Consider the following 12,554-nt stretch of genomic DNA (forward strand, 5'->3'; position numbering starts at 1 on the left):
GTTGCTTTACATAATAAGAAATGTATAGAAACGTTCAAGATGTAAATGCATTGTTTCAACTCAGAAATACAGAGAGTAAAATGAATATGTCCTTAAATCAAGTTATATTTCAAAGCAATTCAATGATGTGGCGAATCGCATCACCACCTCTACTGTGGTCTCATTCTTGATGAGTACTCCATCTTTGTAGAAATCAGCCTTGGGGTTAGGATTTATTTCCTGATATTTAAATACACAGTCTCCTTCAGTCACGGGATGGACAGGGCTCTCCTGGATCACATCACCATCTGTGTAACATAATATATATACATAATATATAAATAATACTGTAAACTGGAATCGTCACTCACAATACGTCAACGTCTTATGAGCTTGAACGTTTGACATTTTAGTCATATAGCAGATGCTCTTATCCAGAGTGACTTACAGTTAGTGCATTTATCTTCGGATAGCTAGGTGGGACAAGCACATATATCAGTCATAAATTAAGTACATTTTTCTTCAATAAAGTATTTATCAGGAAAGCTGGTGCTTACAGGGGGAGAAGAATCAAGTGTGACTGTTAGTTTCAGATCTTTGGGGGTGGGGGGGGTGTTTTATGAGATGCAATCATTCAGTTACAGAAATTAAAATCATATCAGACATACCAGTAAAACATAAAGTTCATGCTGTACAGTGGGAAGAAAATCCACGGTGATATTGACAGCATTACTGTACTCCCCTGACTCACAAAATAGCAGCCATTTACCATAAAACTGTTTTAGACTCACCAGTAATGTTTATCTGGACTGTGTCACTGTACAGGGTGTAGTAGACTGGGTCTCCTCTCCCAGCTCTGCACCAGTACTGTCCTCCATCAGAGACATTGACCCAGCTGAGTGTGTAGGAGTATCCAGAGGTTGTGGTTACTGGTGTAGAGTCTGGTCTGTGTCTGTACCAGTAAATCTTCCATCCAGGAGACTCTACAGTACAGCTCAGTGTAACTCTGTCTCCTGTGAATACGTCCTCTTTGTCAAAACTCAGCGTAGCCGTCGGATGACTATCTGTTGGAATCAAGAAAAGGTTGTGATGTATCTGGAAAACATGGATCTGATCTGCTGGTTGATATGTCCTGTTGTTGGATAATTGATAAAAATTCAGTGAGGCAGAATAGTCTACAGACACAGAAAATGTCTACATGATTGACTGGCAAAAGAAACTCACACCTGTTTAGGCGAGGTGCTGGCTAGCAGAGTAGAACACTTGAAAAAGAAGAGAGCCGCACACTCTAGGAGCTCAGATGCAATAATGTAATAACCTAATAACCAACGTTTTGACAGACAAGCTGTCTTCATCAGGGTATAATGATAAACACTGTGGGTCACTAGATTATTTCGTGTCAAAGGGCACACACAGGTGTCTGTAATCATGGCTGGGTGTGGCTTGATATCGTTGGTTAATTTACAGATATAGAACATACAAAAAACATGAATGGATAGCATATGATCATAGATTCAATTTGGCTACATAGGCCTACAAACATTTACAATGAATAGCAAAATGACAATAATCACTAGAATGGCTTCAGATCAAAGTCTTCGTTGAGACCGAAGGGAGCAAGCTTCTTTAAATTAAAGATCCAGGCAGCATCTCGTTTTAACAATAAATTTGGAGGGTGATGTGTTCGATGCCGATATAACGTAGAGACGAAATTGAGTGGTTCGCTTCCAAAAAGTGGGCCGCAACTGGGTACGTCGGGTTTTTGCACCCAATTGTGCTACGATGATCCGAGTTCGTACTTTTAATTCTCGCTTCGTTTTACCCACATCATTTTTTACCAGAAGGACAAGTTATAAGTTAAATATCTGCCTTAGTGGAGCACATGATAGCACCTTTGATTGGGATCTGTTTCCCTGTTTGGAGGAGTTTGAAGGATCTACATTTATAAGTGCCATTGTACTGAGTGCAGCCATTACACTTGTAGTTTCCATCCGGTATAGGCGCAAATAGACGTTGTGCAGGGATATTTTGGGGTGGTAAATCAGAGTTTACCAGTAGATCTCTGAAATTCCTTCCCTGTGAGAACATGACCAAGGCAGGGTCCGAAAACAGAGCACTTTGAATAGCGGGTATTAAGAACGCAAGAATGCTTCTTTATGCAAGACTGTCCTTGAAAGAGATCATGTCTCGATTTGTTTAGAATTTTCTCAATGGCAGTATTAATCAGACCATTTTTGTACCCCCTCTCCTTGAATTTTCTTTGCGTCTCAGCCATATTTATGTCGAAGTCTGATTGTTTTTTGTTAATTATTTTGATTTGACAGAATTGTCTGTAGGGCAAACTGTTTTTCAAGGGAAGCGGGTGACAACTATCAGCCCTCAACAAACCGTTACGATCAGTAGGTTTCCTTTAGAAACCAGTGTATAGAACATTATCCTCACACAAAATCACAAGATCAAGGAAACTGATTTGACGTGTGTCAGAATGCATAATACATCTCAGGTGCTCAGAACAAGAGTTAAGAAAAGCATGGAATGCCTGGAGCTGTTTTGCATCACTCCTCCATAGAACAATAACAATGTTAGGCAAGAAAACATTTTTGAGATTGAGAATTGACTGCTTCTACATGTAACCCACATACAAATTAGCATAGTTAGGATAGTTAGGATTAGCATAGTCTGAATAAATAAATCATTTAGAAACATGAAGCAATTGTGTGTGAGTACTATTTCAGCCAATGTTATAATGCATGCACTGGAAGGTAGTTCATTAGGGTCACGTTGGAGAAACATCTGTTCAATGGCCTCAATACCGCCCTTGTTATGAATATTTGTGTATAACGACTCAACATCAAAAGTAACTAACAACGTGTTCTCAGGGAGAGGATCAAGAGATTCAATAATAGAGATCATACTGCTGGTGTCCTTTACAAAGGAGGGGAGCTGTTCTGAGAGTGGTCTTATAAAAAAGTCAACAAAAGTTGATAAAGGGGCCGTTTCTGCATCAATGCCCGCTACAATAGGGTTCCCTGGAGGTTTTGTAACATTCTTGTGTAATTTCGGCAAATTAAGAAAGTGGCAATTTTAGGGTGTTGAATAGCCAAAAAGTTGTGTTATTTTTGGTAATTTGACCAGAACTTAAATACCCATCTAGGACAGTAAAGATAGTGTTCTGAAATTGGGAAGTGGGGTCACTTCTGACGTTCATGTAAAAGGTGTTGTGAAGCAGTTGTCTATGACAGCAATTTACATAAACTGTCCTATCCATGAGTACAACCGACCCACCCTTACGTATCGGATTGTAAATCAAGCAAAGCTTGCTTTTCATCCTTAGGTAAATTATGGAAAGATATGTACTCATGGAGATTACCAACATCTTTTTCAACGAGTCTGCAATGTCTCAAAAGAGTGATTGTGATTGGCTGGAGGTACAAAATAACTCTTCACTCTAAAAGGATTCGGAGTATGTGCAGGTGAACAACCTACATGCTCAGTTGAAATATCACGATTAGGGGAGCTAAAGTATTCGGCTTGAACGGATGTTTCTAAACATGTCTACCTTAACATCGAAATCGTCGCACTGAGTTCTAGGCTAAAAAAATGCACCTTTATTAAGCAAGGAGACATGGGCAGGGCTCAATATCTTGCTTGATAAATTAAACATGATTGACTCAACAACAACAGTGTCTATCTGTTTGTATGACAAGGGAGAGAACAACTTGGTAGTGAAGATGTGGGTCTAGACACTCTGTTCCCTTCACACCAGTACTGACCCTGGTCAGACACATCAGCTCTACTGATGGTGTGAGAGACTCCAATGTTACTGTAACCAGACTGGGATACTACATTATCATTCCTGTATTTGTACCACTGATAGCTCCAGCTACTGTCAGACACTACAGAACACGTCAGAGTAACTGTCTCTCCAAGGTACACAGGGTTGGGTTTTACAGTCAGTGTAGCTTTGGGCAGAGCTGAGGAAACACATAACACATCTGGACACATGCCTGGTAATTCAGCTGTTGCTGTAACAGCTGTTGCTGTAACGTCTATTTTACATATGGGTATGTTGAATCCATTCAGTTCGAATGTACAGTGTATATATCTGTATTAAGATTAACCCTCGTTGGCTCTGAATTTACAAAGTCCAGATTGAAGACAAACAGTGAGCTCACCAGTGATGATGATGGGGAGAGAAAAGCTGAGATATGACTTCTGGGGCCGACCTCTCCTCCTCCCAACACACTCGTACTGACCAGCCTGGTCAGGGAGAAAGAAGGTGATGGTTTTTCTGGTCGGATTGGGAAGCAGTAGGTTGTCTATAAACCAGTGGTACGTCCAGCATGTGTACAGTCATGGCCAAAAGTTTTGAGAATGACACAAATATTAATTTCCACAAAGTTTGCTGCTTCAGTGTCTTTAGATATTTTTGTCAGATGTTACTATGGAATACTGAAGTATAATTACAAGCATTTCATAAGTCTCAAAGGCTTTTACTGACAATTACATGAAGTTGATGCAAAGAGTCAATATTTGCAGTGTTGACCCTTCTTTTTCAAGACCTCTGCAATCCGCCCTGGCATGCTGTCAATTCACTTCTGGGCCACATCCTGACTGATTGCAGCCCATTCTTGCATAATCAGTGCTTGGAGTTTGTCAGAATGTGTGGGTTTTTGTTTGTCCACCCTTCTCTTGAGGATTGACCACAAGTTCTATATGGGATTAAGGTCTGGGGAGTTTCCTGGCTATGGACCCAAAATATCAATGTTTTGTTCCCCGAGCCACTTAGTTATCACTTTTGCCTTATGGCAAGGTGCTCCATCATGTTGGAAAAGGCATTGTTCATCACCAAACTGTTCCTGGATGGTTGGGAGAAGTTGCTCTCGGAGGATGTGTTGGTACCGTTCTTTATTCATGGCTGTGTTCTTAGGCAAAATTGTGAGTGAGCCCACTCCCTTGGCTGAGAAGCAACCCCACACATGAATGGTCTCAGGATGCTTTACTGTTGGCAACACACAGGACTGATGGTAGCGCTCACCTTGTCTTTTCAGGACAAGCTTTTTTCCGGATGCCCCAAACAATCGGAAAGGGGATTCATCAGAGAAAATGACTTTACCCCAGTCCTCAGCAGTCCAATCCCTGTACCTTTTGCAGAATATCAGTCAGTTAAATATGACAAATGCAGTCAGAGCACCAATCTTTCCAATGTAGGGTCTTACTTTAGTAGGTAAAATGGTAACTTATATTTTTGATTTACATTCACAAAGGATATGTCCCCTCTTAGCTGTGCGAAGGCGGGACCGGGGAACTGCCATGTGCATAAGTCAATCACCACCTTCCGGAGACACCTGAAACCCCACCTCTTTAAGGAATACCTAGGATAGGATAAAGTAATCCTTCTAACCCCCCCCCCCCCCCCCCCCCTAAAAGATTTCGATGCACTACTGTAAAGTGGTTGTTCCACTGGATATCATAAGGTGAATGCACCAATTTGTAAGTCGCTCTGGATAAGAGCATCTGCTAAATGACTTAAATGTAAATGTAATGTAAATGAACATTTCTGGGATCTTTAATTTCAGCTCATGAAACATGGGACCAACACTTTACATGTTGCTTTTATATGTAGTTTCAGTGTAAACCGATACATTTTCTAATAGAATGTTGAGATAGTGGCTTCATAGAGAGTAACTAGAATGGTACAATTCTAACAGAATGTTGAGATAGTGGATTGTGAGAGAGGAACTAGAATGCTACAATTCTAACAGAATGTTGAGATGGTGGATTCATAGAGAGGAACTAGAATAATACAATTCTAATAGGTGGTAATCACCATGATGGTTTTAGGGAAACAATATAATCATGCATGGGGTGCAATATATATAAAATAAGTGAAAAAAGGAACCATCTCTTTCTTCATCTCTCTGTAACCGTAGGAGTAGCCGAACGTGAAGAAGATGTCACATACTCTGAGGTTAGAAGACCGGGAAGTAGAGCTAATGAGCAGGAGGATCCTGGGAAAGGTGAGGTGTATGTGGGTTACAGTTAGCTAAGGGTTACATTAAGTACCCCTTAATTAACCTTATGACCTTATAACCTCTGACCCCCACTCCTTTCCAGGAAGTGACCCTGGCACTAGTGACCCCTCTCCCTCAGTGGGGTCAAAGTCTACAATCCCTGAGGGAGGGTCTGGGAGAGTTCCCGTGGTGACCCTGGTGTGTCTCTGTGTTCTACTGCTGGGCCTGGCTATCACTCTGGGAGTCCTCTGTGAGTATAGAAACATTAAACTGAACCCTGACCCTTTTACACTACTGAACCCTTTTACACTGCTGAACCCTTTTACACTGCTGAACCGAGCTGGATTGTTTATGCATCCAGTATAGTTGCTGGCCTGGAACTCTGCTGAAAAGGACAATGTGCAAAGAAAATATCCATTCCAGCCCAGATCAGTACATTTCAGGTTGGTACGATAGTGTGAGACACGAAAAAAACAACAACCCTCCATCATGTCTCCTTGTCTCTGTTCCAGACGCTTTCAACATGACGATGATGAAAGGGAATCTAACATGTGAGAAAATCAATCATCCAGAGAACTTCACCATGATCAACCCCTTATATAAATGTTGGAGAGACCCCTTCATATAAATCATTAATATGCAGTTTGTCAATGGGGGACTGGCTCAGATTAAAATACTGCAGTTTCACTGTAATAGATGAATAAAATATTGTTTAATTTGAATAGGACTATGGTTAGATAATATGTAATTCTAGCTTGGACAAGGTTTACTTATTTACTTTATGGTTAGATATGTAAATAAATTAATGTTTTTCCTCCATATTATTTGCTCTTTCATAACAGGGAAACTGCATGAACTGCAAGACAACTATAAGAGACTACAGAATGAGACTGGCTGCTGTTCTCCTATTCATATCAGAATATTGTCATATCAAATCTGTAATTATTGAAGTGCTTTGAAAGGCTGGTCATGACACACATCAACACCATCATCCCAGACAGCCTAGACCCACTCCAATTCACATAAACTACAGATCCACAGATTACACAATCTCAAATAATCTCTCCCTTAACGTCAGTAAGACCATGGAGCTGATCGTGGACTGTAGAAGAAAGAGGGGAGAGCACGCCCCCATCAACATCGAGAGGGCTGTTGTGGAGTTGGTCGTACAGAGGGTGGTGCGGGTAGCCCAGTACATCACTGGGTTGCCCGCACGATGTCAGAGAAAGGCCCGAAGAATTGCCAAAGAAGCCAGCCACCCAAACCATAGACTGATCTCTCTGCTACCGTCAGCAAACGGTACCGAAGTACCGGCTCTCGGACCAACAGGCTCCGAGACACTTCAACCCCCAAACCATAAGACTGCTAAATAGCCAGACTGCTAAATAGCCAGACTGCTAAATAGTCACTCAATGGTACCCAAACTATCTGCACTGACTGTATCTTGCACTGACCCTACGTACACTCACCAAACCATACTGTATATATACACACACTCACCAGACTATATATACAAACCATATACACACTCACTAGACTACATATACAACCATATACACACTCACTAGACTATATATACACACCATATACACACTCACTAGACTACATATACAACCATATACACACTCACTAGACTATATATACAAACCATATACACACTCACTAGACTATATATACAAACCATATACACACTCACCAAACCATACTGTATATATACACACACTCACTAGACTATATATACAAACCATACACACACTCACTAGACTACATATACAAAACATATACACACACACTAGACTATATATACAACCATATACACACTCACTAGACTATATATACAAACCATATACACACTCACTAGACTATATATACAAACCATATACACACTCAATCACACACACTGCATTGACACTCCCACACAAAACCACCACACATTCATATACACCACAACGGGTTCTTGATTTTTACTCTTATTATCTATCCTGATGCCTAGTCACTTTACCCTTCCTTCATGTACATATCTACCTCAAATACCTTATTATTATCAATCTTGATGCCTAGTGTCACGCCCTGGCCATAGAGAGGTTTTTATTCTCTATTTTGGTTAGGCCAGGGTGTGGCTAGGGTGGGCATTCTATGTCCTTTTTTCTATGTTTTGTATTACTTTCTTTTGGCCGGGTATGGTTCTCAATCAGGGACAGCTGTCTATCGTTGTCTCTGATTGGGAGCCATACTTAGGCAGCCTGTTTTCCTTTGGGTTTTGTGGGTGGTTACTTTCTGTTTAGTTGTTAGTATACCTGACAGAACTGTTTGGCTGTCGTTTTCTTGTTTTGTTTAAAGTGTTTCTATTAAAGTTAATATGAGCACTCAACACGCTGCGCCTTGGTCTGTTCACTACGACACCCGTTACACCTAGTCACTTTACCCTTCCTTCATGTACATATCTACATTAAATACCTTATTATTATCTATCCTGATGCCTAGTCACTTTACCCTTCCTTCATGTACATATGTACATTAAATACCTTATTATTATCTATCCTGATGCCTAGTCACTTTACCCTTCCTTCATGTACATATGTACATTAAATACCTTATTATTATCTATCCTGATGCCTAGTCACTTTACCCTTCCTTCATGTACATATCTACCTCCAATACCTCGTACCTCTGCACATTGATCTGGTACTGGTACTCCCTGTATATAGCCTCACATTGATCAGGTACTGGTACTCCCTGTATATAGCCTCACATTGATCTGGTACTGGTACTCCCTGTATATAGCCTCACATTGATCTGGTACTGGTACTCCCTGTATATAGCCTCACATTGATCTGGTACTGGTACTCCCTGTATATAGCCTCACATTGATCTGGTACTGGTACTCCCTGTATATAGCCTCACATTGATCTGGTACTGGTACTCCCTGTATATAGCCTCACATTGATCTGGTACTGGTACTCCCTGTATATAGCCTCACATTGATCTGGTACTGGTACTCCCTGTACGTAGATTCATTCTTGTGTATTTTATTTTTTTCCTCTTGTGTTACTATTTTAAACTCTGCATTTTGACTCCACTGCTTTTGACCAATCAGATCAGATCTTTTGCTGATAATTAGGCAAAACATCAGAATTGGGCTGCCTGTGTAAATGCAGCCAGTGTGAGGAATATGTGAACCCTGGGCTCATTTATTCACATTCTGTCTTTAAGGCTGTGTTTACACAGGCAGTCAAATTCTGATCTTTTGCCCAATTATTGTCAAAAGATCTGATCTGATTGTGCAAAAGAGCAATAATTGGGCAAAAGATCAGAATTAGGCTGACTGTCTAAACGCAGTATGTCATTGTTTCTCATTCCAGTTATCTCCCTTGTCTTTCTGGTTATCTCTCCCTTAGCCCATAACTCTTGTGCTCTCTTAAAGGGGCACACACACATTTAACAAGAACATCACAGGATATAGAAGTGAGAGTCAGCTAATTTAAATGATGTTATCTCTTCTCTCTTACAGGGAATCAGAAGAGATGTAATACCAGTCAGCTGTGTTCTCCTGGCTGGGAGTTCCACAGTGGATCATTTTACTGCTTTTCTAAAGACAAACTGACCTGGGAACAGAGTCAGTACGCCTGCATCCACGATGGAGGACACCTGGTCATCATAGAGAGTCAGCAGGAGCAGGTAAGATTGGAGGTGTAGTACACTATATATACGAAAGTATATGAACACCCCTTCAAGTCAATCAATTAGTCTATTTCAGCCACACCCATTGCTGACAGAGTCAGTACGCCTGCATCCACGATGGAGGACACCTGGTCATCATAGAGAGTCAGCAGGAGCAGGTAAGATTGGAGGTGTAGTACACTATATATACGAAAGTATATGAACACCCCTTCAAGTCAGTCAATTAGTCTATTTCAGCCACACCCATTGCTGACAGGTATATAAAATCGATGACACAGCCATGCAACCTCCATAGCCAAACATTGGCAGTTGAATGGCCTTACTGAAGAGCTCAGTGACTTTTAATGTGGCACCGTCATAGGATGCCACAAGTCAGTTCCATTTTTGCCCTGCTAAGGTCGCACAAGCTCACAGAACGGGACCGCAGAGTGCTGAAGCGTGTAGCAGTCCGGACGAATCTGTGTTTGGTGGATGCCAGGCCAGGAGAGCGCTACCTGCCCCAATGCATAGTACATTTGTTTTTATTTTTTTTTCATGGTTCAGGCTAGGCCCCTTAGTTCCAGTGAAGGGAAATCTTAAAGCTACAGAATACAATGACATTCTAAACAATTTTGTGCTTCCAACTTTGTGGCTACAGTTTGGGCAATGCCCGTTCCTGTTTCAGCATGTCAATGCCCCCATGCACAAAGTGAGGTCCGTACAGAAGTGGTTTGTCGAGATCGGTGTGGAAGAACTTGACGGGCCTGCTCAGATCCATGACATCAACCCCATCGAACACCTTTGGGATGAATTGGAATGTCGACTGTGAGCCAGGCCTAATCGCCCAACATCAGTGCCTGACCTCAATAAGGCTCTTGTGGCTTAATGGAATTAAGTCCCCACAGCAATGTTCCAACATCTAGTGGAAAGCCTTCCAAGAAGAGTGGAGGCTGTTATAGAAGCAAAGGTGGGACCAACTCCATATTAATGCCCATGATTTTGGAATGAGATGTTTGATGAACAGGTGTCTACTTAATTTTGGTCATGTAGTGTAATTTATTGCTACATGACTCTCAGATAAAGTGCAGAATTCATGTTAGGATACATCCTTCTTTCAGTATCTCTGTGTTTTGCATGTCGGTCTCAATTGGTTGACTTGAGTGGAAAGCAGACAGGGCTCTCGTTCTTCAAGATAAAAATATACTTTATTTAGAATAGTGTAAGAAATGAACGTTCAGCCATTAAGGCTTTCATCAGGATGAGAACCGTTGGTCCATTGGTTGACTAATGTGTAGTTTCCTCCATAGGAGTTTATAAAACAGAGAGAGGTGACACTGGGAATTGATCCTTATGAACACAGCCCCTGGATAGGACTGACAGATGAGAAGCAAGAGAAATTGTGGGTCTGGATGGACAATACAACTATTATTGAGAACATCAGGTAAGGATGTTTTTAAGGCATACATTCACACACACACACACACACACACACACACACACACACACACACACACACACACACACACACACACACACACACACACACACACACACACACACACACACACACACACACACACACACACACACACACACACACACACACACACAAAGACAACTCAGCTGAACACTCAAAAGCAAAACATTGTATACATAGGTTATTTGCTGCCAGATATGTTGGCACCCTTCCACTTTTATTAAATAATTCCCTATTTCTTGTCAAATAAGTTGAAATAGAAAAAAAAAACATCTGGTCTCTACCATAAAGGCCTGATTGGTGGAGCACTGCAGAGATGGTTGTCCTTCTGGAAGGTTCTCCCAACTCCACAGCGGAACTCTGGAGCTCTGTCAGCGTGACCATCGGGTTCTTGGGCACCTCCCCGACCAAGGCCCTTGTATTGCTATTGTTGATTTAGCCTGTCATCTCAACCTTTTATTCAGGAAAATGTAACTTTGTAGTTGGAGATGGGTTATAACAATTGGATTGAATTTATACATTTATATGTAAAGTATGTACAATGCTAGATGTAATTAGACACAAAGTAAAAAATAAGTAAACATTTTATTCTCTCTGTGTTTGCATTTCGGTATCTGAGTCTATGTCAAGTCTTAGTCAATATAACATCAGGGAGTCTCTGAGAGGGATGGAGAGGTAGTTTAGCAGGGTAGTTTATCTCCTATTGTGCAGTACATTGTGTCTGGTCTGTTGACGTTATTCCCAAATCCTTCTGCTTTTAGCTGTAATTGACTGTCTTACTTCAGTAGTTCATCCACACAACCAGATGGATGTTGCATAACTTACTGAAATGGATAGATTGATAACTTTCTAGTTATATTAGTATTAATAATTAGACATACAGTATATATTAAAGAAAAAAGTAAGTATATACTCAGATGACTGATTGGTTGGATGGTTGCTGGAAAGGTTAATTGATTGATTGACTGATTGGGTCCAGTTCAGGAACTAAACTGAAATTCTATAATCATTTAAAAAAATAGTTTTTTTCCCCCGATTACGTCTCAAGTCAGTTGAATGGAAATGCACCGTGCAGGTAATGGAGAACATGCATAAAGATGGCAGAATTCAGATATGACATTGTTTTATCAATATCCATCGAGTTTTTAAATAACATGGTTCAATGTGCCAATAAATAAGAACAATCTACTTTTTCAAATTGACAGCATCTGGAAGCTAAAAGTGAACCATGTATATTGTGCTAATCAACATACAGCAAAGTATTAACAGAGAGAAATGGAAAATACTCAGAACTTAGAAAAACAAAGAATGTGTGGTTAAGTGCATGAAGGCCGCCATCTTTATGGACCTCCGCTATTGTCACGTCTATTTTCTGTGCAAACTTGCTAAATGTTGACTAAAGATCACTGGACAAATTAATGGGA

General features: G+C 40.8%; 1 pseudogene across 1 annotated transcript in view; it reads right to left on the minus strand.

Annotated features, from left to right (window-relative positions):
* LOC106578032 (basement membrane-specific heparan sulfate proteoglycan core protein-like) overlaps positions 1-12,554 on the minus strand; it is a 138,340-nt pseudogene that overhangs the window by 24,056 nt on the left and 101,730 nt on the right. The gene's annotated exons all lie outside the window — the stretch shown is intronic.

Source organism: Salmo salar, chromosome 18 (assembly GCF_965601325.2).
Source record: "Salmo salar chromosome 18, fSalSal1, whole genome shotgun sequence".
Lineage (NCBI taxonomy): Eukaryota > Metazoa > Chordata > Actinopteri > Salmoniformes > Salmonidae > Salmo > Salmo salar.